This window comes from Aulostomus chinensis, chromosome 20, assembly GCF_037954235.1.
Source record: "Aulostomus chinensis isolate RoL2024-O1b breed Wild chromosome 20, RoL_Achi_v1.0, whole genome shotgun sequence".
Lineage (NCBI taxonomy): Eukaryota > Metazoa > Chordata > Actinopteri > Syngnathiformes > Aulostomidae > Aulostomus > Aulostomus chinensis.
In genome coordinates this window covers 19219237-19245093 of record NC_141339.1, presented here as the reverse complement: position 1 = coordinate 19245093, position 25857 = coordinate 19219237, and the positions used below count along the sequence as shown (strand labels likewise).

Below are 25857 nucleotides of genomic sequence, written 5' to 3'. Positions count from 1 at the left end.
TACCTTTAGGCGAGACGCCTGAACAGATAAAATCTCTGGCCACAGCAAATCTGAACTAATAAATCCCCAATAGACGATGAGGTTAATCCGACAATAATTCATTTACATTCTGTGTCAAACTTGTTCGGAAAACTCTTAAAAATATGAAACCCTCAGTGAGTCATCTGGATCTCATTATAATCAGTTTAATCAGAGACGTGATGAGGGATCTCCTCCAAAATTCAAACAGCTCCCTTTGCATGGGATTATTTTAAAATAGCTTCTATTCAGCCACTGCTAAGAGGAGCAGATATGATCAGAAATGACCATTTTTCTAATTAAGAAGTTCCTTAGAAAGAAGTTTCAGAACAACTTCTGGAAGCACTCAATAATCACATTGTCTGAGTGAAAGTTCCGTCTGCTTTTCAAAAGCTACACAGCACGGAAACGGCTCTGTTACAGATTACAAATGATTTCATAACAGCTGCAGGGTCACATGACTCGACTCGAGTCTGACTTGGTGACCCCTTGCCAACTAAGTAGGATATAGCAGACCAGCAGGGGGCCAGACGCCAATGCACAAGGAAGCAAAATTTGGATCCAAGGATTATGTTGTGACTTCTGACGGCAGAAAGTGTGAACAGCAGCAAGAGGTGAAATTCAAACCTCAGTGATGCAACAAAAAAAAAAAAACTTTATCTGGCACCTCGTAACCCACACAGAGGAAGATGTGTATGTTTGTTCATTTATTTGCAGGTGAAATTACCAACAAACAAACAAAGAAAAACTGACATTTCATCCACGATGCATTTTGGTGTTGCCGTCTTGACATCCGGCCGGGGAAATCCAGAATATTAGATTCTTGCTCTCTTTTACTATGACGTGACCATTGATTGATGTGAATTATCCCTGAAAAATAAAACCAATGATAATTATGATAGACTTAGCTTTGAATTGATTATCAATGTTATGAAGAAGACATATCCATCCATCCATCCATCCATCCATCCATCCATCCCTCACCGCGCAGATTTGATGATCAAGAGAAGTGACTTGTTTGGGATAGGCTTTTGTAACTTACAGTAGTCAAACTTCTGGATATCGTACTGGTGCTGTACTGGTGCTGTACTGGTGCTGTCCTGGTGCTGCTTGACCTCAGCCCAGCATTTAACAGCATGACTCATAACTTATTCAATTTATGGATTTGGTGGGTATATCTAGAAAAAGTCATTTTAAAAACACACCATTTTGTGTCTCATTTCATTCACCTACCTCTTCAACAAGCCCAGACAACATGTGACATACCTCAAGGATACATTCTTGGACTTCTTCTGTTCTCTCTTTACAGCTGTTGCTATGCTAACATTTGGTATGTAGGAACATATCAGGTAATATTAGGTCAACTGCTCATCAGGGTAGTACAGAGTACTGAAAAATATCCCAGCAAGTACAATCAGCGACGAAGATGTCACATGAAAATGGACTTGTATTATTTACTGTCCTGATTGTATCAAGAAATGAATTAAAAAGCCCTGACTTATTAATAAAATTAAAAAGTCTAATGAATAAATACAAATTATTGGGTATTTTGAGACTTTTGGCATTATTGATCAAACACAGTGCAGAATTCTTGTACAAGTATGAAAAAAGTACACGTTCAGCAACAATGGGTACTGCAAGAAATTGGTCTTCAACATACTGCCAAGTCTTCATGGAGGTACAGTCATTTTCACCCAGAAATATTACCAATGTTACCAAAATCTTATAGTGAGTTATTAATTTTTTTTCATGCTCTTATTTTGTCACACCTCAGACTGTGCAGAACTCTGCAGCCATATTTTTGACAGATGCTCCTCTCACATCACCCCAGCCTCAGCCTCTTTACAACAGTTACCAATTTCTTCCTCAGTTTTAAAATCCCACACAGGATTCACAGGGCTTTACATGGCCAGACGCCAGGGTACATTGGCGATTGATCGAGTGATTTAGTTTCACTGTTGCCCCACGTGCATCCTGAGCTCTTCTATGTTGTCTGCCAAGGTATGTTAGTAGAACACTAACATAATATATGAATGCAGAAAATAATGCCAATAACAACAAGCAACAAAAACGTCTCCACCAAGTGTGCAGGCTCTTGAGAATCAGAGTTCATATTTCTCAAAGTGGGTCTGGTAATTCATGGGTAAGCTCTGAGTAGGATGGAGGTCCCTGGATTTACCTCATTCTTCCTGGTACCTCCTGCCCTCCTGGCATGACCTGGATAAGGTCTGATCGCGCTGCCCTGCCCTGGGGAAGGGGAAGCCATTAACAGTCCCGTGAGAAGGACACATTCAAATGGAAACCCAGAAGAATAAACACAATGTGAGTGCACCGTCTTGTTCCCATGACCCAAAATGACTGTGCGTGCGTGCGCGTGCCTGTGCGTGCGAGTGTGTGTGTGTGTGAGTGTGTGTGTGTGTTGTATTGACCCAACCACTCCCTATTTACATTTATACCTTTCAAATTGTGACACGGGCCTCATAGAGGGAGGACGCCTCATTCAAAGCTTTTTCAAAGAGAGAGGAACCCCTGGTTTAAACCCCCACATACAAATAATGCTGAATGAATATGGTCACACCTCCAGAGTAGTAAAGACACTCCAAATTATCCAAAAACGTACTCTAGTAAACTAGCAGATTTCATACATGATAAACTGCTGAAGCTCAATAGCTTCATCGTGCTTATTCATTTCTGTAATTCTATCATTTTTAAGATCTATATTTGCAGCTTCTTCAGGCTCCAGTTATAAGATGAAAGCTGTTTTTTGTCCACTGAGGGGCAGCAGAGTTCCAGTGTTTAGTGCACACACGCACACACACGCACACACACACACACACACACACACACACACACACACACACACACACACACCCTCCATCCTCCAGTGCTGTCGTTGCCTTGAGCCAAATATGTCATAAACACATTTGATGTTTTTTGATATACATCCAGCAGAGCAATATTTAATAAAGGCTCATGCACAACTAATTTAAAGCCACAACACCAAAGGCAACAGAACAGGGCTGCTACATCGCCATAAAATGCCCAGCCAACATTCTCAGGACATAAAATGATAAATCACCTACACTTTGTCAAAATCGTACACTCTAATACCTCAGAATAATAACAGGTTATTTGATGAAGATTTACTATGTGAACAAATTGAGCTTGATGAGCTCAGACGCAATCATTTCACTTGGTGATGAGCCAAGGTGCTCAACTGAAGATTGCCAAAATCATTTCACCTCTCTCTCTCTCTCTCTCTCTCTCTCTCTCTCTCTCTCTCTCCCTCTCTCTCTCCCTCTCTCAATCCCTCCTCTTGAATGGGCAATCAGAGTGCGCTATACCCTCAACACAGGTCACATCCTGAATGTTGTATATATTATGTATACATAAGTAAATGTGTGCCTTGACAAAGGTAGGGGGTATTAAGGCCTACGGGGGTTGGGGGTTGTAGGAGGAGGCTTCGATTTTGCTGAAATGAAGTTTGAGGGTGATGATAACACAATAGATGACAATAAAAGGGTTCAAATGAATGTTTTTGCAAATAACAAATATATATATAAATATATATATATATATACACACACACACACACACACAAACACTGTATTCAAAATCAGATTCAGCGCCGTGTTCTGGATTGTATGATGAATAAAATACTTAAGAGGAACACTCGTTAACAATGGCTTGATTTAATTCCTGCCAGAAATACGAAGCCAGCGTAGGAACAGACAGATGGATAAAGGGTTTACAGGCTCAGTGATGGATATATTAGGTTATCTTTATAGGCCTGATGTTGATGCATGTGTGTGCATGTGTGCACATTTCTGACTCCCTGCACATGTGTCAGAGTGTGTGCATGCATGTATTGTGTGTTTTTATCAAGGGGGATGGGGCTTGTCACAGAGAGCATGGTGCAGATTAAAAAAGGGGGTGTGTACAGAGGAGTAATGACAAGAAAGAGGGAGCAGAGGGTTCCCAAGGCAACCTGCTGCTCCACGGCCCTTGCGAGCTGGTGAAGGGGCCCCGTCTCATCTTGTGTTGTGCCTGAGCACCTGCACACTGTTTGCACAGGCAACAGTGATTATTTTGATGATCTCTTGGCTTGCTAGAAGCCCACATTGCAGGTCATATTCACAGATCTGTCCTCTCCCTCAACATGTCATCCATTTATTCAGCTGGAAATGTGCTTAGGAGATGCCATATCCTCGAAGACAAAAAGAAAAAAAGAAAAAGAAAAAGACCAAGCCTCGAAGAAGAGCAACAATTAGCCCAAGAATCCAAAATCCACAGAGTCTGACAGTTGCAATGTACTTGGAATAGCCTTAAGCAATGGATCCCCAATGATGTGTTCCAGCCTAATTTCTACACTCTCATCAAAGCGAGCAATCTCACAGGGAACTTGGATGGATCGGAGTCAAGGACACGGTGAAGCCAACCAGGTCTCAGTGTCAAATTAAAACAGAAAACTCTTAAAATGTGCCTAACCCAGCAGAGAGAGAGAAAACACAGCTGCTCCCAGAGTAGCACATCAAACACATTTTCAAACAGACTCTACATTTTTCACCTGGCATTAACATGAGATGTGGCTCTCTGCGCGGAAACATGTAGAGTATAAAACACAGAATGCATTCCATCCGACGTGATCGCATTCTTAAGAAAGCAAAAACTCTTGGCAAACTAAAGTCGGACCACTGATTCCTCCTGCTCGCTACAATTGCAGCTGTAAAAAAAAAAAGTCCTTTGCATCAGCGTCCAGCAGAACTAAAATGGGAGAAAGATATTTAAGATCAGGTACGAACCCGAAAGCCTGAATTAAAGAGTCAAAGTCGAGATCACATGACATTAGCATGTAGCAGAAGAGCCTGCAGACACGTTAGCGGCCATGTGAGGGTGTAACACAGCCTGTGTTGTTGCTGAGGCAACATTATCAGCTTTGCAAATGAAGTATTTTACCAAATGTTGGAGAAATTAACCCTTTAAGGCCACTTTTATAAATGTAGAAGGCACAGATTTTATATCAATTTATGTTTGCTTGTTCGTTGAATAGATTTTTCTGTATATCCTGGGATTTTTTTTTTTTCTGGTGTAATGAAATCATTTCACCGAGTATTAAAATACCATAAAACTGAATTTTAAAATTTAAATCTGATTTCAGGTGTATTTATTTATTAAATATATAAAAGCAAGTCGCTACATAAACCAAGGAAATATCCATTAAGTTTTTGTAAGTATCAATGGCTGGAAATACCCAAGTATTGAAAATATTATCAGTCATTTTGATTCAAGTTGTCACAAGTTCACAGGTTGTGATGGTCTCCAAAGTCCATTCATCAAATACATGTAAAAATAAATGAAAATTAAAAAAAAAACAAAAAAAAACAACCCTTGACATTCTGGACACATAATCAAAGTCATTAAATTTGATGAATGTTTGCACAAACTTCCACGGCAAAGAATCCAATCGATGTTTCCTTGACAAACCAAAGTGTGGTAAAGTTGAGAGATCGCCAGAGAAAGACAGAGACACAGTGTCTATTAAAAAGAGAAGCCAGTGACCGTCGATTGCTGTTGTATACTCTTCTTCAAAAAGTGCCGAGGGCTCAAAACAAAGGATTTCATTTTGTGTAAACTAGCATTAATAATAAAGTCCGGTGGAATTTGGAATCATCATGATGATTATCTGCAACAATAACACGCTACCCTCCACTAGACACTTTACCCCTCCTGAAGACCTATGCATTTCCTGTTAGTTCCAATAATGTAGGAACAAGCCGCTCTACTTCCTGATTCTCAGGCCGGCGAGGAAGGAACCCAAGTCTGGTCACACGGTGCTCACCACTTCCCCTTAACTCCACCCCACCCTCCCTCTCTCCATTCTTCACACATCTCTCTCTCTCTCTTTCAGTTTTTCTCTCTGCCTCTCATTGACTTTTTCCTTACTGCTCTCACCTTTGTCTCCCTTCGCCTCCCACGCAGGTCCTCACGCAGGGGGGACGCAGGGGGGAGAGAGAAAACGATGACTACCACTTGGAGGAGAAGGCACGCTCACAAACAAACACCAAGTTTTCTCACTAGAGGCAGGATGTTCTGCGGATAGCATGATATTTTTTGCATGTCATCGACAGAGTTTGACAGTAAAAAACACAGTTTCTATATTTACAGGCTGTGTTTATGTGCTGGTGTGGACAAGGATGAGGGCGTTGAACGGAGCATTTGAACCGGCAGATAAAGAGATAATGAGAGGGAATAGAAATGGAGAAATAAAGAAAAGGACACAGATAGCCAATTTTCCATTTGCTGTGGCAGTAAAGTGCAGGGAAAGTGATCTACCGCTCCTCCTAAAAAGGAGGAGAGTGCACTCAACACCCAAAACTCCACTATAAATCATTCATTCCAGCCTCCAGAGCATCATATGGGAACTTGCTGATGCAGTTCCAGAACAAGTGCCGACAAAGTAGCGCGCTGTGCGGTTATGTGTCCCCGCAGACGTGTTATAGCATCATTGTCTGGCTGTGAGCGCTGCACTCTTTGCTAGTGCTCCCCGTGGCATGTCCCATTAGTGGTCTCTCGCAAGCCACAACTCATTCCCGGCACGAGCCAAAATACTGCATTATTAACCAGCCTCACTTGTTTACCCTGTGTGATCAAGCCTCAAAGCGACCGGTATGATATGGCCACACGCGTACACCCGCGCATCACTGCGTCTATTCTGCACACACTACACAAACACACACACACACACTACACAAACACACACACGTTATTTACTCTACACTATAATACCTCCTGGGCACAAAGCCCTATGGGGAAAAAAAATTGGCATACTGGTTACGGGCAACAATGGTGGCATTTAATATGGGTCATGGTTACTAGGCAACCACAGGCCAGTGGACTGGTGTTGGATTACTGATCGTTTCATAATTAATTACGGATTATGAATAATTGATTGGGAAGTGTTGGGTAATTTACAGTCGTGTGTAAATTGGACCCACTCCGCTGCTTGGCCCTCCTGTGTGTGTGTGTTGTGTGTTCATTAGTTTGATGTGTATCTTTCACTACAAATTGGGAGTTTGCGACCTTGAGGGGAGTTTTGGAAAGTGAGGCAGTTTGAGGGTCTGCGGGTCACGGTCTTAAAACCCAGTTTAGGTTCAGTTTAAGGTGGGGTTGAGATGGGGACAACTTGGGTGAGGAGCCGGGGAATGCATTACGTTAATGAGTGTCATCACAAGCACGCACGTGTGTGTGTATGTGTGTGTGTGTGTGTGTGTGTGTGTGTGTGTGTGTGTGTGAGTGTGAGTGTGAGTGTGTGTGTACAAGATATTGCCAGTGTGCTGTGAGGACTCCATTTTGGTCAAGTAAAACACCCAGGTGGAGAAAGTTCAGCTCCTTAGGGAGTCACATTCTTCCTCTCTTCAACAACATGTGCCAAAATAATTGTAAAATTATCTGTTTGGATTTTTATATTAAATAACAACCGGGTTTTCTTCTCTCAAAGCCAAATTCGACTCATTCTTGCAAGTACTTGCACTTAATTTCAATCAATTAGCATGGCAGTAATGCAGTAATATTACTATTTGGAATACTGCTTTATAGTTGTGCATTGCTTTTAATTCAAACTCTTGAGTTCTGCTTTTGGTCTTTTTTCATTTTGGTTCTTGTTTATTCCTCTGTGTTTTCACATAATTCCTGTTTTATTTTGAAAATCTCTACTGACTTACTTCCTATCTTTGTCCACTTCCCCTTCTTTTCCCTGCTCCTTCCACCTGTTTGCTCCACTGCCTGTTTCTTGTTGTGTGGTTGGATGAGTTTAGTTATCGTGTCATTCATGCTAGTGTTCCTCTCCAAGGTTTGACTTTTTTTTTTTAGTTAGTTTTCTTATTTAAGTACGTTGTTTTGTTCTTGATGTCCTTGTTTGCTATTAGGTCCCTAATTATCAGTTTCATTAGTTCCACCGTGTCTTTTCTAGCTCCGCGTTTGCCTCCATCGCTTCAAACCAGAACAACTGCAACATCATGATGCCAAATGCTGTAAAACCACAAAAATTAAGCGTGTTTATATACATCTATGAGCTTCTCTTAGCGAGCTAGCAAAAAAAGGTTATGTCTTTGGCTGTTCACCTCCTCAAACCTGTTTGCTCTCCCCAAATTACCATGGTTACTGGCCCGCTGGCTGAAGATAGGCTCCTTTTCCCTGATGGATATCGCTATCCCATCAATATGTGGTTGTTTCACACTCAGGAAATGCACACTTCTCAGCCTTCCAGTCCAATTCCTCCCATTTCCTTCTGTCCTTCTATCCCATTTCGTGCAGGAATATGTAACCATGTGACCAAAAAGGGAACGTGATCGTATATACACGAGTGTCTGCATGCACATTATATGGAATGAATATACACAACTATCATCTCTATGAGCGTAAATATACAGTATCTGATATCTGTCCAGGGGATGACACGTCAGAGAAAATAAACATCTATTTTTAAAGTCTGGTTCTACTCATTTCCTTATTTTTATTCACGTTTGAAATGAAACATGTCTGTTCATCATATGTGACATATACAAATTCAATTCTCACTTGATCTTTCATATATATTTTCACCTATGTATATACAGTATGTATATATATATATATATATATATATATATATATATATATATATATATATCACACACACAAACAAACACACACATACACACATTGTATATAAGGAGACTGTTGCTCTGGATGTTGGCATGGAAACATTCATGTTTGGCTGGTGAGAGAGATTTTCGAGAACCATGTGTGCATGCATGTGCTAGCGTTGAGATAGAAAGAGAGGCGAAAGAAGAGAGAGGAGGATGTAGGTGAGAGGTAGATAAGCGGTGTGTGGGAGTTTGAGTGGGCCGGAGAGTGAGGGAGGGATAGAGCTGAGAGCAGATCTGGATAGAGACACAGCCAGGAGAGAAAACTGTCCTCCTCATTTCAAGTTGAATCAGATAAGCAAGACTAGCCGACTTGCACTAAAAGCACATATGCATGATTTAAAGCACATCCATGTGGATTCTTTTAATTATGGTATCAGTGATTAATAACCTCGCAAAATTCACAGTCAGATGTTGTCCTGGAGGTGACCAGTAGAGGTCAATGACCATCAAAAAGTCCTCTTAAAATGCAGCCACTGTTAGATTTACTGTTTCAAAAACACATGTACGTTCAAGGAGAGTTTACGAGAGCCTTAAAATGAGATTTTTGAATGAAAACTATCACACACTTTTAACCTTAAAGATGTAAATATGACACCTCTTAATCAAAGAAAAGTTTGCTTTTCTCATTTCAGAATGAATTAAATCATCACTAAAGAGTTTCGACAGTCAAGCTGAATACAATGCAGATGTTATATTATAGATATTATTGTATAAATATCATGGATTTAAGAATGACCCGTTTTACACATACAGTCGATGTAAAAACGTGTCTTCAGCTTTCCAAGTGTCCTGATTGACTAAAGCTGAATAAAAGAGGTGGAAATGCAGGTAGAAGTAATGGAAAGAAATGGACACCAGTTTGTGCAGTATGAGCGGGAGATGCATAAAAGCATCAGGGAAGCAGGGAGGGAAAAAAAGAGCGGCGGCAGGCGGCTGTCAATAGAACATAGAGGAGGGAGTTGAAAGGGGAGGTCGATTACTGCAGTATCATTTTCGTCCTTTAAACCCCCACTCCTGGCCTCACACACACACACACACACACTTAATTGCCCGGTCTCCTTGTTATGGTTATTGTGAAGATCACACACACACCTGTAATATATCACTAGGGCGGAGCTGAAGAATAAGGACAGTTATAAGGCTCACACGCTTGTTTGTGTGTTAAGTGTGTGTGTGTGTGTGTGTGTGTGTGTGTGTGTGTGTGTGTGTGTTTGTGTGTGTGTGTGTGTGTGTGTGTGTGTAAGGGAGGTGAAATATTCAGCTGAGGAGATGAAAACATACCAGGGTCGACCTTTTGTACAAGTGGCTTGAAGGTGAATCCCTCATTTTTAATTTTATTTTTTTAAAGAATGAGAGTCTTTTTTGGGATGGTTTATAATTTGACTTTCTGAAAATGCGATCTGCGGGAGGGTGAAATCTACTGAGAAAATTCTCTTTGTTTATGTGATACCTTTCAAAACACAGTTTACAAAATGCTGTTAAAAGGCATCTGAATAAATATTTAAATCAAAGATAAGCAATAGTCCAGTCACCACAAGACTTGAACTGACCAAGGAACGAGCAGGAGCCCCTTCTCTGACGTCATGAAAGCCCTAGCATTGAGGAGTTGGGATTCAATCCCAAATTAAAAAGGAAAGCGTGTAGGGAAGCCAGCACTGAGATAATGGGAACGCTGTGTCAGTGAGCAATTATTCAGTGGAATTTTGCGCAAGCTGTAATCATGCCACAGCTTTTTGACTTAAACTCCTAATACAGAGTAATACTAGCCAAGATGTTCTGACAGAGGCAAACACCACACCTCCTGAAAATAACAGGACTCAAAAGGAGTTCACTCTAAACCAAACAAGGCTTCTTCAAACAAACTTTGAACTAAAATTCAAGAATGCTGAGTTGTTCGATCTTCCTGTAAGGTCTCAAACTCTATGATTAAATTGTTTGGGAAGCATTTGGACATTTTCAGTGCTTGCAAACTGACTTTAAATTACAATTTGCCTGCATTTGAAAGTTCTCAAATATAATTGGACATCATCAGCATAGAAACGCAACCAGGACTGCAGTTGGCCCCGGCAAAAAAAGTTGAATATCTATTCAAGTGGAGACGGAGGTGCGTTGAACATCTGGATTATTATTCCAGTCGTGAGTGTCACCGTTGGTGTGATATTTGGGGGGGGGGGGTGTTAGAGAGGTAGTCGCTGATGATTGGCTGAAACCTCTAACACACACACCCGAATTGGAAGGAATGTTTTGAGTTTGAAGGCACCCCTGATGAGGTGCCCTCAAGGAAGCATGGAAAGAGAGGATAAGACTGGACTGACCCTCAAGGAACGGATCAAGAGGAGCACAGTCACACATCTGTCAGCAGTGGAAACAACTACCAAATCAGTCTAACGGGAGGAGAATGTTTTGAGGAAGAATTCGTCAAAAAAGAAGCATAGAGCGAGGACGAGTGAGGGGTTAAGCATAAATAAACACCAACTCAGATTCAACTTCAGAAAAAGACTCCACATGTGACGGAGGAAGGAGAAATACAGCAGGAAAATTTGAATGACGTGGTCGAAAAACACTGACATTTTGGCATCGAGGTCCAGTTTGAGGGCAATTAGAGTTGAGAAACTAGTGTGAAGTACTCATAATATATTTGTAGAAACTTCAGAAAGATATATTACATGTGTATTCACTGAGAAGCTGTAAAGCTGTCAAGGGTCAAAGTACGGACGTAAAAGTAGTCTGACAGTTTAACTGCAGGATTGCTGTCTGGTCCACTTGTTTGTCTTGTATTTTTGTTTCTTTACAAGGATCTGAATGTGGACCAAGCGTAGACAGCTCATTGGTCATCATGTACAAAGGTTGACTAACGTGCCTGTCAGCTTATTCTTTAATGGGCCAAACGGGGTTCTACTTTCTTACAGCCAACAGAAATGTTCTCAAATGTTCCGGGAGCAACCTGCATGAAATCAAGGTGAAGGATGATGCCTGTGGTTATCTCTAATAGGCAGGTTTGCTGAGTGCATGTGTGTATCCTGTACCCTCATCTGCTTTTCAACCTCTTAATCAGAAACACACTTTCCCTCTGCTCATTTTCCTGCAGTGTCTTCTCTGGTCAAATAATCTTTTTTTCGATCTCTTTTCTTTTCGCTTTCATTTCACCGTGTCATCGCTACACGTCTTTCTGTTTTGCTCTCTCGGAAATCGAAACATTTCTTTGGAGGATGTCATAAAATCATGCTGCCACAGATTTCTGATTGTGAGCCTGGCTACAAACTTCACTTTCTATTTTTCTTTTGCAGAGGTAGCAAAAACCACATGACTTGAACAGGTTTACTGTCAGAGGCAGGAAGGATATACCTGAATAAACATGTTATGTATATGTGTGTGTGCAAGCGCGTGTGTGTGTGTGTGCGTGTGTGTGCGTATGCATGCATATCTTTACATACAGTGTGATGGTCTACTGCTGCTTAAATCTTTAGGAACCTATGTTAGCATTGCATGCATGCGTGTGTGTGTGTGTGTGTGTGTGTGTGTGTGTGTGTGTGTGTGTGTGTGTGTGCGCGCCCGTGCGCGCACGCCCGTGACTGCTTGCGTGCGCAGGGGTTAGGCTGTAATTTACGGAGGCAACATGGAGGCCCATGAAGGGTCAAGACCCAGGGGAGCCATCAAGCTGAACTTGCTGTTCCCGGGATGTGCCATGGGAAGAGACACGATGTCCATCTGATAAAAACAACATTCACACCCTGTCAAGCTGCAGGGAGCGTGGATAAACGGTGAGAGGACGGGGAAGGGGGGTGATAAAAAAGAAAGACAGAAAAGGGAATAACGACCACAACGGTGAAATGGACAAAGACAAGAGAAACATAGAGATATAGGAAGAAATGGAAAACAGCAAAAAGTGTGCATGCACTGCTGAAAATAACAGCTTGTAACCAAACATGGCAGGGATAAGGATCTAGTAATGTTTTAATGAAAAGACCACACACCTCCAGGAATCCTCGGCAGACTAAACAGCCAACAGATAAAGATTTGAATCGAGCCCAGTCATGCAACCACAATCCCTGAGTCCAACTACAAGGATTCAGGCAGTGCAGCACTTTAATGGCACCACCCGTGCTTTCATTCCCTCCAAACTGGATTATCATGATGATCTTTTTGCAGGTATAAATCACAGGTCAATTAATCACACGAAATGTGTTTCTTTAGACACACACGGGAAAAATTACCCCATTTTTAATTACACGACACTGGCTGGCAATTCATTTTAGAATTAAAAAAAAAAAACATTTTATGTATTATTTAGAAAGCCTTCATATCCCCACAGTATATATCTTAGAAGCCGCCCCCACACCTGACTGCGTCCACACATCAATGAAATAAGGGACCTTGTAAAATCACCCCTCGCTAGCTGCATCTGTACCCTCTTTTAAAACGCTCATTTGGTTTTTAATCATTAATTCTCTGAGGCTGTTTTTCCTCGTTTAATTTTTTATTCCCACCTTTGTTAAAATGCCGCTCTGTTTTTATGTGCTAACACTTTGTGATGTTGACACAAACTTTATTTATTATTGTTTAGGGTTGTTTTTGGTTTTTTTAGCAGAAATTCTGCATGTTTTTTGTCATAAATCAGCCCCTTCACTCGTCTTCCCTCAACCCAATAATGAATGTGCATGGTGTAGAGTTACAGCAGCAGGAGTCCAACAGGAATAAAACCAGACTTTTAGAAAGTTTAGTGAGAAAAGGAATCAGTCGCTCTCTGGGTACTGTAATTCAAAGTGAGGCACACATGGGATGTCTCCTCTGTCTTTATTGTGCAATCGGACCAGGTCTTCATTCTCACTCTGATTTTAGAGCACATCTGCTGATTGAGGCAAAGAGATTTGTTTAGGAATTCAAAATGTGAGCTTGCTGTTCAGCTGAGCCTCGTGGGCAAATCGAGATCAACTTTGAACGAAACTCTGCCTTGCAAGGGAAAGTTTTGAATTCTCCCGATAACGTTTTTCATCGCATATTCGTTTCAACTGCAAAAAAGGATATGTTGATTGAGTTTTTCATGAAAAGCTTTTCAGTTTGATTGTCCGGGATTATCCAGTATATTCTGCTGGACCGTCTTGCATCGAAATAAATCATCTGTGGGTTTGAAATCCTCCGTTTCCCTCACTGTTGCTCTGCAGGAGTCTTTGAACCTCACCGCACCCCAATTATACAGACCTCCTCCTGGATACCCTACCTTCTGATCCTTTCTGATCCTTTACTACTCCCCTGGGATGAGGCCACATTTTTCTGTAAGTGTGTGTGTGTGTGTGTGTGTGTGTGTGTGTGTGTGTGCGCGCGCACGTGCTTCCTCAGTAAACGGCAGCCATCGTAACTGGATAGGACTCCAGCATCTTCCTGGCTGTTCATTACAGGTTGTCACGTATGACCAGCAACCTGCTTACTCCACCTGACATTTGACCCTTTGCAGTTGAACGGTATGTTAGATGAACCACTTTGTGCAGCCTGCAGCTAAGCTAAAATACACACATTGTAGGTAAATAATAGTGGAAAACAGAATTTAATCCGCTGTCATTCTGCTTTTTTTTCAATACTAAGAACAACGAGTAAATTTGTTTGTAATTTTCTTCCTATTTTACAGGCTATAGAAACATTTAGGATGATCAGACTATCTATAGATGTAGATCTCTCACGTCGGTGACACACGGGCGGTGTCTCTTCCGTGATGGTTGCTGCTAGAAGTCTGTCCAACGCTATCCATCCCTCCACCAGTGAGGGAAGAACTTGGCATGCAGTGTTGCCGGAAAAGTGATCAAAGCAACTTTCTTTTTGTCAGGGATCAAACGACGAAGGAATATTTACTGCTTTATTTGGAGAATCCCATCATCGGCTTAAGGGTGGAAACCAGAGACCTTGTGCTTGCATAATGTCCTCATAAAAAGAGATTTAGTCCAAAGTGTGATGCACAATTTAACACAGACAATACTCATAACCCCCGCTTGTTAAGGCACATGTAATTCAAAATCTCAGTGGTAATTGAAGTGCAGTGAAAAGCCTTGTAAATAGTATTAAATTCATTTATTTTTCTTTGCCGCAGAAAGGTCACCAGCTCGTCATGCACCGAAATATTTATGCTCGTATGCAGGATCCAAATCAATGAACCTGCGTGTTCTTGTGTTGTGTAGGGAACAAGAGCACTCAGAGGACACTTACACAATCCAACGCTCTCTTTGTGAAGAATCGCTGCTAACCACCGAGATAAATATACCTACTGCAGGGACGTTTCGGATGCATTTGACATGTGGTGTGTTACTCATCAGAGGTACCTCATGCATTACTTGAGTCTTACAGCAGTAAATCAACCTTCACCTAGCAAACAAGTAGTAAAATTAGGTTATAGGTTGTAAGATGTGGGGGAAACGGGTCTATGAGTAACTGTAAACAACCAAAAAAGGGTGATTTAAAGTGATACTTCACCCAACAAATGTAGTTTTCACAATTACTGGCTCACAACGACAATGTTTTTCCTCCAGAATTACATCTTTTTTACTCAAGAATGCAGAAAGCTAGCTTAAAGCTAACAGCAACCAATGATAAAAATATAAGTATAATCCAAGTCTTTCCAGACATATCCCACCACACATTTTTTTGGACAGCTTTCCTGTTGTTCGTAGGTGGTCGCTATTGGCCTCAACCTAACACAGTTGGCTTTATGGGCAATCTTGAATCACAGAGAAGTAATGCATGAGGGGGAAAAAGATTTTTTAAGACTCCTTTTTAAGTAAGTAAGTTTAATAAGTATATGAAAGAAAACATACCCTTTTCAAGTGAATTATTCTTGAAGATAAGATGTTTAAATGACTCGTATCTCTAGCTGATACGGTGTACGGTCACATTTAGCCGGTAGCTAATTCATAAATGGAACATTCTGGTTTCAGCTGGAGGTTTTGGTGCCACATCCTGGATGAAACTTCATTTCACCCCGAAACAAACCAGAGCATCATATCACTACAACAGACCCACATCTCCGCTTGACCCCACACCCCAAGGGGTCCAAACACTCGCTGTAAAACGCCATCAGGAACAGGTACATGACACAAACGATGTTCTAGTCTTGTTCCAATATGGCACATGTCCAGAAGGCGTTTAATGGATAACCACCAGCATATGTTATGACAATCCAAGCCCATCAGAAACTTGTTTTATGGCTTGAGTGCATATATAAAGTACACTTATGTGTTTTTCCATGCAGTAATTAAAGCCTGGAGCCGAGTGGTGGCCGCGGTCCGTTTGGTCAGTTTCTATGATCATTTTGGGAGACATCTCAGGTGCTTTATTATATCTGCATCACTGGTCTTTATTTGTCTAAACAAGCGGCAGTCACAAACAATAAATCAACGGTAATAAAAGACAACGAGCCTCCTAATCGCTCCTGTATGACCTATGAAAGGTTCGGTTTACGTGTAGAGAGAATTACAGCTTGATAATAAAACGTTTTGGAAATGGGGTGGAACGTTTTAACAGTATTTTGTGTGGACTAGTGAAGTTACCAGTAGCTCAAGCTGGAAACCAGCAGTTTGATTACACACACTGATCTCAAATCTTGATCAAACACAGAACAAAATGATGCTGAAGATTCTTCCGAGCTGAGTTTTTAGGAACAGAATCGATGCAAGTACCAAAAATATCCAAGTATTGACTAAAAAAAAGATCACATTTGCACCCGCAAACAAAAATGAGTCGCTCCTAGAAACTTTTTGGAAAATGAGGCTTGTTCATCATCCATCATGGGTTAACTTCGACCAATCCGGTCAACGGACTGATTAACCTTATTGTAAGCATTTGCCCACTATACAGGTAACAGGTTATTCTATTAATACTTCAAACTCTCACTGGAGAACGTTTAGTTTTAGCAGTTTCAGCTGCTTTTTTTTCTTCTTTTTTTTCTACTATTACTCCAAATGACCTAACCGTGCTTCGCCCTTGTCTGTTTACCATGACTGGTCCAGTCCTGGCAGCAGTTGAGGAGTTTGGCTGGAGAGGCCATTTCCAGAGGAATACTGTCTGTTCCAACGAGCAGTTGTAGGGCGGCTGGGCCCCAGGCGCTGGGTCCCAGCTGCTATCTCAGCTTCACAATCAGTCTGCTGAGTGTGAATATTCATTAAACTGGCCTGATAATCAGAGGCTCCACCAATGTTTGTGTTGCCGGGCTGAGGGGCCCATTTAAACACACGAGGTGTAGTTTATTGCCAGCAAATATGTAGCAAGTGTTTAGGATATGTCCCTTATGAGCACTATAGCATTGTGTCATACACATTGCTTCAATGAAACCATTAAATAATGGTACCTCATACCACAGGATATTGGTTCGTAATCACTGCAGAGTTTCTCTATGCCCCTGGGGGATGCTGTCTGAAAGAAAATGAAAACCATGAACTTTTAGGCCTTTCTAATATTCTAATAAAATGTCACAATACAATACGTACACAATTTTGCCAAAGGCTGGACTGGAAAATTCACTCAGGCCGGAAAATACAGCGTGAAATACCCCGTCAGACTACTTTTTATGTTATAAAACTTCATTTCCTGCAATGAGAGGAATTTGTAGTGCATGTGAATCCCAAAAATAATGAGCCAACAACAGGCTCTTTTCATGGCGTTTTTTTTTTTTTTTTTGGACAATTTATTCAATGCAGAAAAGGAACAGATGGCGTTAACAATATTAATGACGACTGCATTCAATTAAGGTGAGCCAGACCCGAGGCTGTGGTTTTAAGCTAATGTCTGAAGTGGTTTAGGTGAAAAGTTACAGTTACAAACCAAAAGTGTATTTGTATTATGTCTACTTTTGTTGTACAGTTAGTACGCTTTCCACTCACTTGAAGACAAGAACAAGAGCACAATATTCTCATCAGTTGAATGAACTACCAATAAAAAAAAAAGAATTTAAAAGAGCAACACAAACCAAATATATGTCGCTACCAATGATATTACAGGTGTGGATGGCCAGAATGAAACATGCAGGCAGGGGAGGTTCTTACAGCAGAGAATGAGTTTTTCCCTTCTATGACTGCCACTGTTTTTTACACAAAAAGACATTATCACCATCTTGGCAGGGGAAGCAACACCTTGAGAAATATCAGCAGTCAGCAGGGGCTTCGAGGTTTCTGAATAGAAATGTACTTTATGAACCCTGGCAAATCCAGTGGTTACTTAGCTGTTTAAGTAGCAATATTTATTGCTGCCTTGCACAGCTTTTAATGTTGCACACCTCCATTTTGCTTCTGCGCTACTATAGAAGATAATCCTGCATTGATAGCTTTAGCTATGTTAGCCTTTCTTCTTCCTCCATCTGCTCCATCCTCTCTCGTTTAATTGCTATCCATCAAGCGCAAGGTTCAGCTGGTTTTCCTACAAATGGCTACATTCATGCTACATTTGAGTAATGTAATCACTATGGCCTAACGTGCCAGTCTGGCTTCTTTATTTCTATTGGACTCATTCATCGCAGCATTCACAACACTTTATCCTCAAAAAAGATTTGGGTCACAGCCTACCGGTTATTTAGCAGGCCAAGACATCAGGAAAACCTCCAGTGCTCCCGATGTCTGGTTTTGCCTGATTTTTGTCTGGGAAACCTTCACCACAGAATTTCATCAACCCACAGTGCTACCTAGCTGAGTAGCCAGGAACTAAGCTGAGTAGCTTGGGGCCGTTTTTAGCCCACATGGGGCTTCTTGATCCTGCAGGCCTGGATGGCACTGAGAAAGATGAACAGCTTCACCATCTTGCTCTACTGAACCAAGTAATGCCCTGCCAGTTGGAGGCTTCGAATGACTACGCTTCCTGGGAAGACGCCTTTCACAGCTACAACAACAACAAATAACTATTTTCATGGCTTGGCTTCCCCTCCTGAGGCCGGGGCTCTTGCCCCCATGGTATACTTAGGAAGAGTGATAATTCCTGGGTGTACTTTGCCCAATCCTGTTAATAAAATGGGGGCCCCTTACTAGGCAGGAAGACTTTGGGGGAAAGGTGTAGGGCCAGATGGTCAAATGCCCACAATTTGTTTCCCCTGCAAATTAAATTGGCTGGAATCAAGGCAGCTGTTGGGGTATGGAGGGGGGCTTAGGGGTTACTAGAGATTGATGTTGAAATTCAGACCATCAGCCGTCTTAAAAATCTTTGTTTGCTCTCAAAATATATGAAAGAACTTAGGAATATTGAAAGGTTGTTACTGTGATAATTTCTACATGACAATCTGTAGATAGCCGACATCTCCTGCAGGGGGGTATTATACCCCATCTTTGGATAATTCATTCTGCCAGTTTAAGTGAACATACCACAGAGAGCAACTACGGTATCCTCTTTCCTTTGCAGTGGTCTCCTTTTCTGCCCCCTCCCCTCTCTCACAGGTCAGCGGCGTGCGGGGGCACTCGTGGCAGTAGAAAGGATGCTCCAGGTGATCGAGTTTTCAGTCAAAGCACCTTGAATAATTAAACACACGGTGGGCGAGCCTGCTCAGGTTTCGCAGTTGATTCAGATTACCATGTGTATACAAACAGACAGAAGCCCATACGTAAGCACGCGCATACACACACACACACGCATTCGCAAGAAAACTCCCTTCTGCATGGAGTACATACACAAACGCACGAATACAAACGCAGTATAACCTGGGTCTTGTCAGTGCAGCAGGAACTCCATCGCATCATCAGCTACCTGTAGCAGCTCCTTCAGTAAATGCTGGCCTCAAAACAACATAATCCCTCTAACTGGTGCGCTCTGCTGTGTTGTTGCTATGCTGGCTAGATGTCCTGCACCAGGGTACAATTTCACACCATTGTGTCCCACTCAGCTCAGTAGTTGTGTATCCTTTAGGGTTCTATTTAAATGCATTTTCCCTATGAATGGGTGGCAGCACTTCTCTGATGATTTAAACATACTTCCTTCATGCCCCGCATACTCTCGATTTATGGTGCCACACACAGGAACTGGGAGTCTTTTGTTTATCCTTTACATTGCCTTTGTATCCCTTAACCTTACACATGCCTGCATACCCAGAGACAACAATGTTTTATGCAGTGTTTATATGAGTCTACCATCACTAAATCTTTATTTATAGCCCAACAATGCCTAGCGTGACGCCTCATCATTGGCTGCTTGTGTCTACCAGCTGTGAGTGCCCTAAGCAACTGGTTCCCCTCTCAAATAGTTTTTGGAGACCTGAAACTCTCTACAACTCTTCAAGGAACATGGAAACATTTGCGGAATTGCTGGAAATGAATGAAAATGGTGAATTGCTCCCTTCTGGTTGCATGTGAGCTCTTGTTCCAAGTGAAGAGGACGACTATTTAACCCTGCATGGATTTGCTGTGGTGACTTTCTTTCTGTTATGGTATTTTCAGACATGATAGTAGGTGCGTCACTTGGTCGTGACCAACAAATGACATTGCAGTAAAAGCTTCCTCCTCAGAATGGATGGTATCCTGAGAAAGGACTCAGTAAGGAGCTCAGACATTCGGAGGACGCAGGGTGGTTCAGCATCTGATTAGGATGCACCCCCAACCGAGGCACCAAGAATAGTTGGAAGAAGTTATGTAATGCATCTTATTTTTCTTGCCACAACTTCTTTGCCAACCATGCTGTTGCTATATTCACATCTGACTTAATCTTTTACAAACCTGTAGACTAACTAATACCCCTAAAATCTCTGAACCTGTTTCATTTACGCTGTTTTTTTATCATCCCTCATTCTTGTTTTCGGCTGTACCACACACCAGTAAGTGGTTGGCGTCACCCCTGTGTGCTGCACTGTGACACTCGGTGATGTGACGCTCCTGGCTTGCCTCTGCTGCCACCAGGACACCTGATCATGTTTGGCATGGCCTTGGTGTTGTTCTTCGATGTTGGTACAAGTGTAGTGTGACAGCTGGATCCTTTCATATGGCATTCATCTGATGTCATCTCTACACACGCTGATAGGCTTTTAGCTACTCAGTTACAGCACTCTTTACTTGCCAGGACGTAGGAAACACATTGGATCAGGTGTGGAGATGCTGGCTAGAAAGTTTGGACTTTCTATTGCAGAGAGGAATGTGTGAGTAATGAATCACAAAGCACATTTGCAACTTTGTTGGGTTCCAAAAGTAGCACTGTACCAAGTACAGTTATATTTCAAACACGACTGCAAAAGTTGTCCGAATTTCATTTTTTATCCTCCTGAGATCTACACTGTGCAAGCACATTGTTTTAGAAGTCAAGTTTCCAAATGCAAGAGACGTAATCATCTGCCGACAAAGGAGTCGAGTTTAAAATGTGCAGTGGCGAACTGTAGATTTACGTAGCCACCGCACTGTAGCCTTCGATGTAGCCTGACCTGCACCTCCCTGGTCATGTTACTGCACGTTGCAGCGCTGCAGCTGCAGGTAACTCTCTCTGGAGCTCTTCACCTGTCCAAAGGAGCTCAGCAATCTGATTCTTTTGGCCTCAACCTAAGACTTGTGACCACAAGTAAGGGTTGGAATGTAAACTCTCTGCCTTTGACTCATGCTAAGAAAGTTAGCATTTCCTTGTGTCTTACAAGAAGGGCGCGCACAATTATTTTGGAATGTGGAATATGAATGACAACAGAAGGGAAATTTCAAGCAGAAAGCAGCAACACATCCTTTCCTTTAGTCTCTGCAAACTATAATTTCTACATTTTTATATTACATTTTTCATCGAAATGAATTGCACTACTGTATTCTGTCAACAACAGTGTGATTTATTTTTTTAGATATGTGCACTTTCCATGCTGTCACACAGGCAGGATGTGAAAGCGACATGATAAGGAAACAACCATTGGATGACTTTTTTTTCTTTTCTTTTTTTTATGGGAGAGCCTCTGGGCCTCCACCACCTGCTCTGTTTCTCACATTCTCTAACACCTTAGCGGACATATCTCATCCAATCCACGATGCAATTACTCCACAACACATTTAAACGCCGTCAAATGCTGCACAGCAGGGGTACAAGCGAGCCGGGGCTGTTGCCATGACCACTGTCACTCAGCAGATTTCCAGGGATGGTAAGAGACAGAGGGGAGCTTTCTGATTGGTTGTCCTACTATTTTGACCAACTGAGACAATGCCACTTACAACAGCAACAAATACTGTTGTTATGCAATAGAACAATTCAAATATGCAGTTTTATAAATACTGGCTTGACCAGCTTGTTAAAGTGGAGAATTATCAGGATGAATAACTGAAGGAAAGTTAATATTTCTGCCCAATTTGCATATCAGATAAATGATGAAATAACACCATGTGTTCCCTCATATGATCTGTGAAATTATTAGTAAAGAACATTTTTTGTTACAGTGTATTGCATTAAAGAAATCCATCTGTGATTGAGAGATGGTCTGATAAAAAAAAAAAAATTCAAAAGCAAACAAAATCTTAACAAAATGAGGATAAATTATTGTTTACCCTTATATATTAGCCAGTCGTGAGTCTTCAGTACCTCAGTATTCCTGGAATTTAACAAGCGATAATTCACAGTAAAATAAATAATCATGTCTCCTTCAGATGTGAGCTTTGGTTCAGATCCCATCAAGGCGTGGATGCACGTTGCTCATGTCTGCGCTGATGATGTCATAACTTCCTATTTGTTTCTTGTCGGTTTAGGTGACAGCATCGTTAGGAGGAACAGGACCTGAGTCACACAGTCACTTCCCCTGTTCTTTATTTCCTCTGACTCAGTGTCTTTGAAGCACGACGGCAAAACACACACGAGAAACACAAAGACACACGCAAATTGAATCTCATCAAGGCATAAAAGCATATATATCATGTTTACTTCACATTCTTTAGTCAGTGCAAATGTTCGGTAATATATAGTCACTGAAAAGGTGTATTAGGGGAGCATTTTGGTCATCAAAGCAGGGGAAACTCAGCACCGCTCAATCATCATGAAGTGCTGCAGGGCACCGCCGTAAACACACTGCTGAGGCCAGATACCGGGACAAAACTAATGCGGAACGGAACCTGCCTGGGTCTTTTAACCATCGGACTGAGAGATACCGTAAGGGGGGTGGGTCACTAATGGGGACCAGAGTTCTGTGGTCTACGTGATGCTGGCCAGAGAGACCAGACGGCTGATGATTTATCTGGAAGGGGCGGCTGCGGTGGTCATTAAGAAGCTGCTCCAGCTCTAATCATAGAATAACACTTGGTCTTTTATCTACCTTCAGCTCCATCGCAGCATGAGAAAATAACTGCAACCCAAGAGCTGCGAGCAAGGCCACGATGAGTCTTGACGAAGAAACATCTGCAAGCTATCTGCTAGGAATGAGTTGCAAAATAAAATTAATCCTCCTCTCCCCCAAAGAAGTCGAGGATTAATGGGATTATTCAGAGGAATAGTTGGCTGTCAGTAAGTGAATCACAATTTACATTGAAGTGTCCAAAACACGCTTGTAAAGTTTCACCTCATAAAATAAACCCAGATTCTTTGTTCCTGTAATATTTATGGGGTTGTTTAGACACTAAGTAGAAAAAATAGCTCGTAGAAAGCGTAGACTGTACAAAACGCTTTCATTAGCTTGTCATACTAGCACCAGGAAAGCTACAATAAACACACGAAGAGGACGTGAGAATAAGCTTATTCAGATAATTTGTTGTGACATTTCAATTTCTGAATGGTGAGTGTATCCAACACCGATCTTAAACTGATTATAAAGTCCAAGCTAGGCGGCGAGGAGGGCATTAGTTAAGAAAACAGAGGCAAGGGCTGAGAGCGACAGGGGATGGCTTATCAGGGCTCTGAGCCGGGGCACTCTTAATTCACTCTGAATTAGCCGAGTCGTGTGTGCTGAAACAATCATCCCCTTGTTTATTTGTTCAGGCTTTGGCACATGCCTTTATCTACTGGCTAGCATTTGCACCTCCTCCTTTCCCCTGCTTCCCCCATTCCACACTTCTTCGAGTCTGATTTACCAGGAAACAAAGGACAGCAGGTCACTGGAACCTGTCTTTCCGAATCACCACTTGTTTTCTGTAAGCTTTGGCGCTCCATCGGCAGCTGGCAACCACGACCAGGCCGAGTAACTGACAAGCCCTGCAGCTAAAAACCTGTCTGTCAGACGGGTGATTTTAATAGCCTTAAAATAGAGGAACTCCCCACAGAAAGTCACACCTCAGAGTGTATTACTTGGCCTTGACATGACAGGCAAATAACTGTGATTGAAACGTAGTTATTGCTCTTTATGTGGAGTGACAATACGTGAGATTTTGATTGACAGCGCAATGGTTGAGCTGTTATACATAATAATACAAAGACAAGGTTTGACACTTTGTTACAATATATAGATTTGTTGACTCTGTCAATCATTACGAATGACAAATTTTCATTAGAAATCCCCGCCGATTGTTTACAGCAGTGAAAAGAAACTATGAAATTGTTCAGCTGAGTAACTTGCAGATGTGATGGCTGATTCACTTATAAGGCGGTGAAGATATTCCAGAGCAGATTACATGGTCAATCAGTGCTCTGGCTAATTATTGTCATCACTCAGAGGAAGAAAGTAGACATCTGTTACCTCATGATTCATAAAAGAAACACGTTATATCTGATGTGGCAATAATACAGACATTTGTACGGATGCTTGTATAAAAACAGAAACAATGTACGCGTTGAATTTATTTGTTCAAATAAAAGTTTTTTTTCTTCCGCTTATCCTGTTAAGGGTTACGGGTGGCGCCTATCCCAGCAGCCTTTGGGTGAGAGGCGGGGTTCACCCTGGACAGGTCACCAGTCCATCGCAGGGCCAACACATAGAGACAGACAACCATTCACACTCACAGTCACACCTACGGTCAATTTAGAGTATCAATCAGCCTCGTCCTCTTTTGATGTCTTTGGACTGTGGGAGGAAGCTGGAGTACCAGAGAGAACCCACACAGGAACAGGGAGAACATGGAGACTCCACACAAAAAGACCCCGTGCCCGAGCTGGGACTTGAACCCAGAACCTTCTTGCTGTGAACCCTTGCTCTAAGATGTCTTCAATGTAAAAGATATTGTCTTTTTAACATGTGAATGTGGCAGGTGTCTTCTTAACACTTCTTTATGTTTGTTGGACATCTTAAATTTTCTTTTTATATTTTGACCAGTTGCAACCAACGTTTCAGTGCATTACTGCTGTCTTTGTTGGACCTCTAAATGCTCGTCTGTGTCTCTTCTTAAATTACATTCCCGCATTTTTTTCTTAGTCTGTCATGCATAAAAAATAAAGAAACAAACCCATTCTTGAAATTCAAAGAGTAGAAGGTAAAGATATTTAAAGTGTATTTAAAACGTAGGGAATCAAAGTTAGGGTTGAGTATGAGGCATGGTTCATTAGGGCTTGTAATCACAACATCAATTCAAACAGGGCCCTTCCTCAACGGCTAGAGAAGTGTACGCCCCCCCCCCCCCCGCTGGCACATGCTAAACTATAGCTAAGATGAGCTTCCCGCCAGTTGGCACAAGCTAGACTACAGTTGGGCAAGCTACCCGCCAGTTAGCACAAGCTAGACTACAGTTGGACAAGCTATCAGCCAGTTAGCGCAAGCTAAACGCTGGCAAGGACAAGCTAACAAATGGTTAGCGCAAGTAAGCTGGCGGTGTTTACCAATGACTATCCATACAAATCCGCCATTTTCCCAGAAATGAATTTTGTCTGTTATCCATGCCCAACAACATCACTTGCCAACTGTCATTGGTGTGGGGGGTTAATGCACCCACTACCCACCCAGAAAGACCCAGAAAAAACAAAAATGAAAACTCCAGGCAGAAGCCAGTGGCTCTGCGGATACAGTCACCACCACACGTCTACAGGCCCATAAGTGATGAGAGTACCAAATTAATTACTCTCTTTGTTTGTTTTTTTTAGGGAAAATGCTGCAGATACTACCTTTAAAAAGTACAGTAGCAAAGTATATGCAAAATTTTGACTGTTATTGATTTATTTTCATCCTCTCAGAGACCCATTCCTCACCTCTGGCCCGGGTAAGTCCCCGAGAACTTGCACTTTGCATGCATATCACATTGGCACAGAGTCTCAATTCTGATTTCCATTGTGGCTGAGTCTGTCATTAAGAGCGCAGAAACAATGGCTAGAATGAGTGGTGCCACAGCAAACAGCTCCC

The 25857-nt window shown here is 41.9% G+C and overlaps 1 long non-coding RNA gene across 1 annotated transcript in view; it reads right to left on the bottom strand.

The window, feature by feature from the left end:
- Window positions 1-290: 290 nt before the first annotated feature.
- The window catches only part of LOC147243162 (uncharacterized), an 87273-nt gene continuing 61706 nt past the window's right edge, over window positions 291-25857 (bottom strand). Inside the window, exons 3-4 of the long non-coding RNA XR_015110704.1 lie at window positions 2198-2265; window positions 291-888 (exon numbers count right to left, since the gene is read on the bottom strand). This is a non-coding gene — a long non-coding RNA (uncharacterized LOC147243162). The remainder of the gene's footprint in view (window positions 889-2197; window positions 2266-25857) is intronic.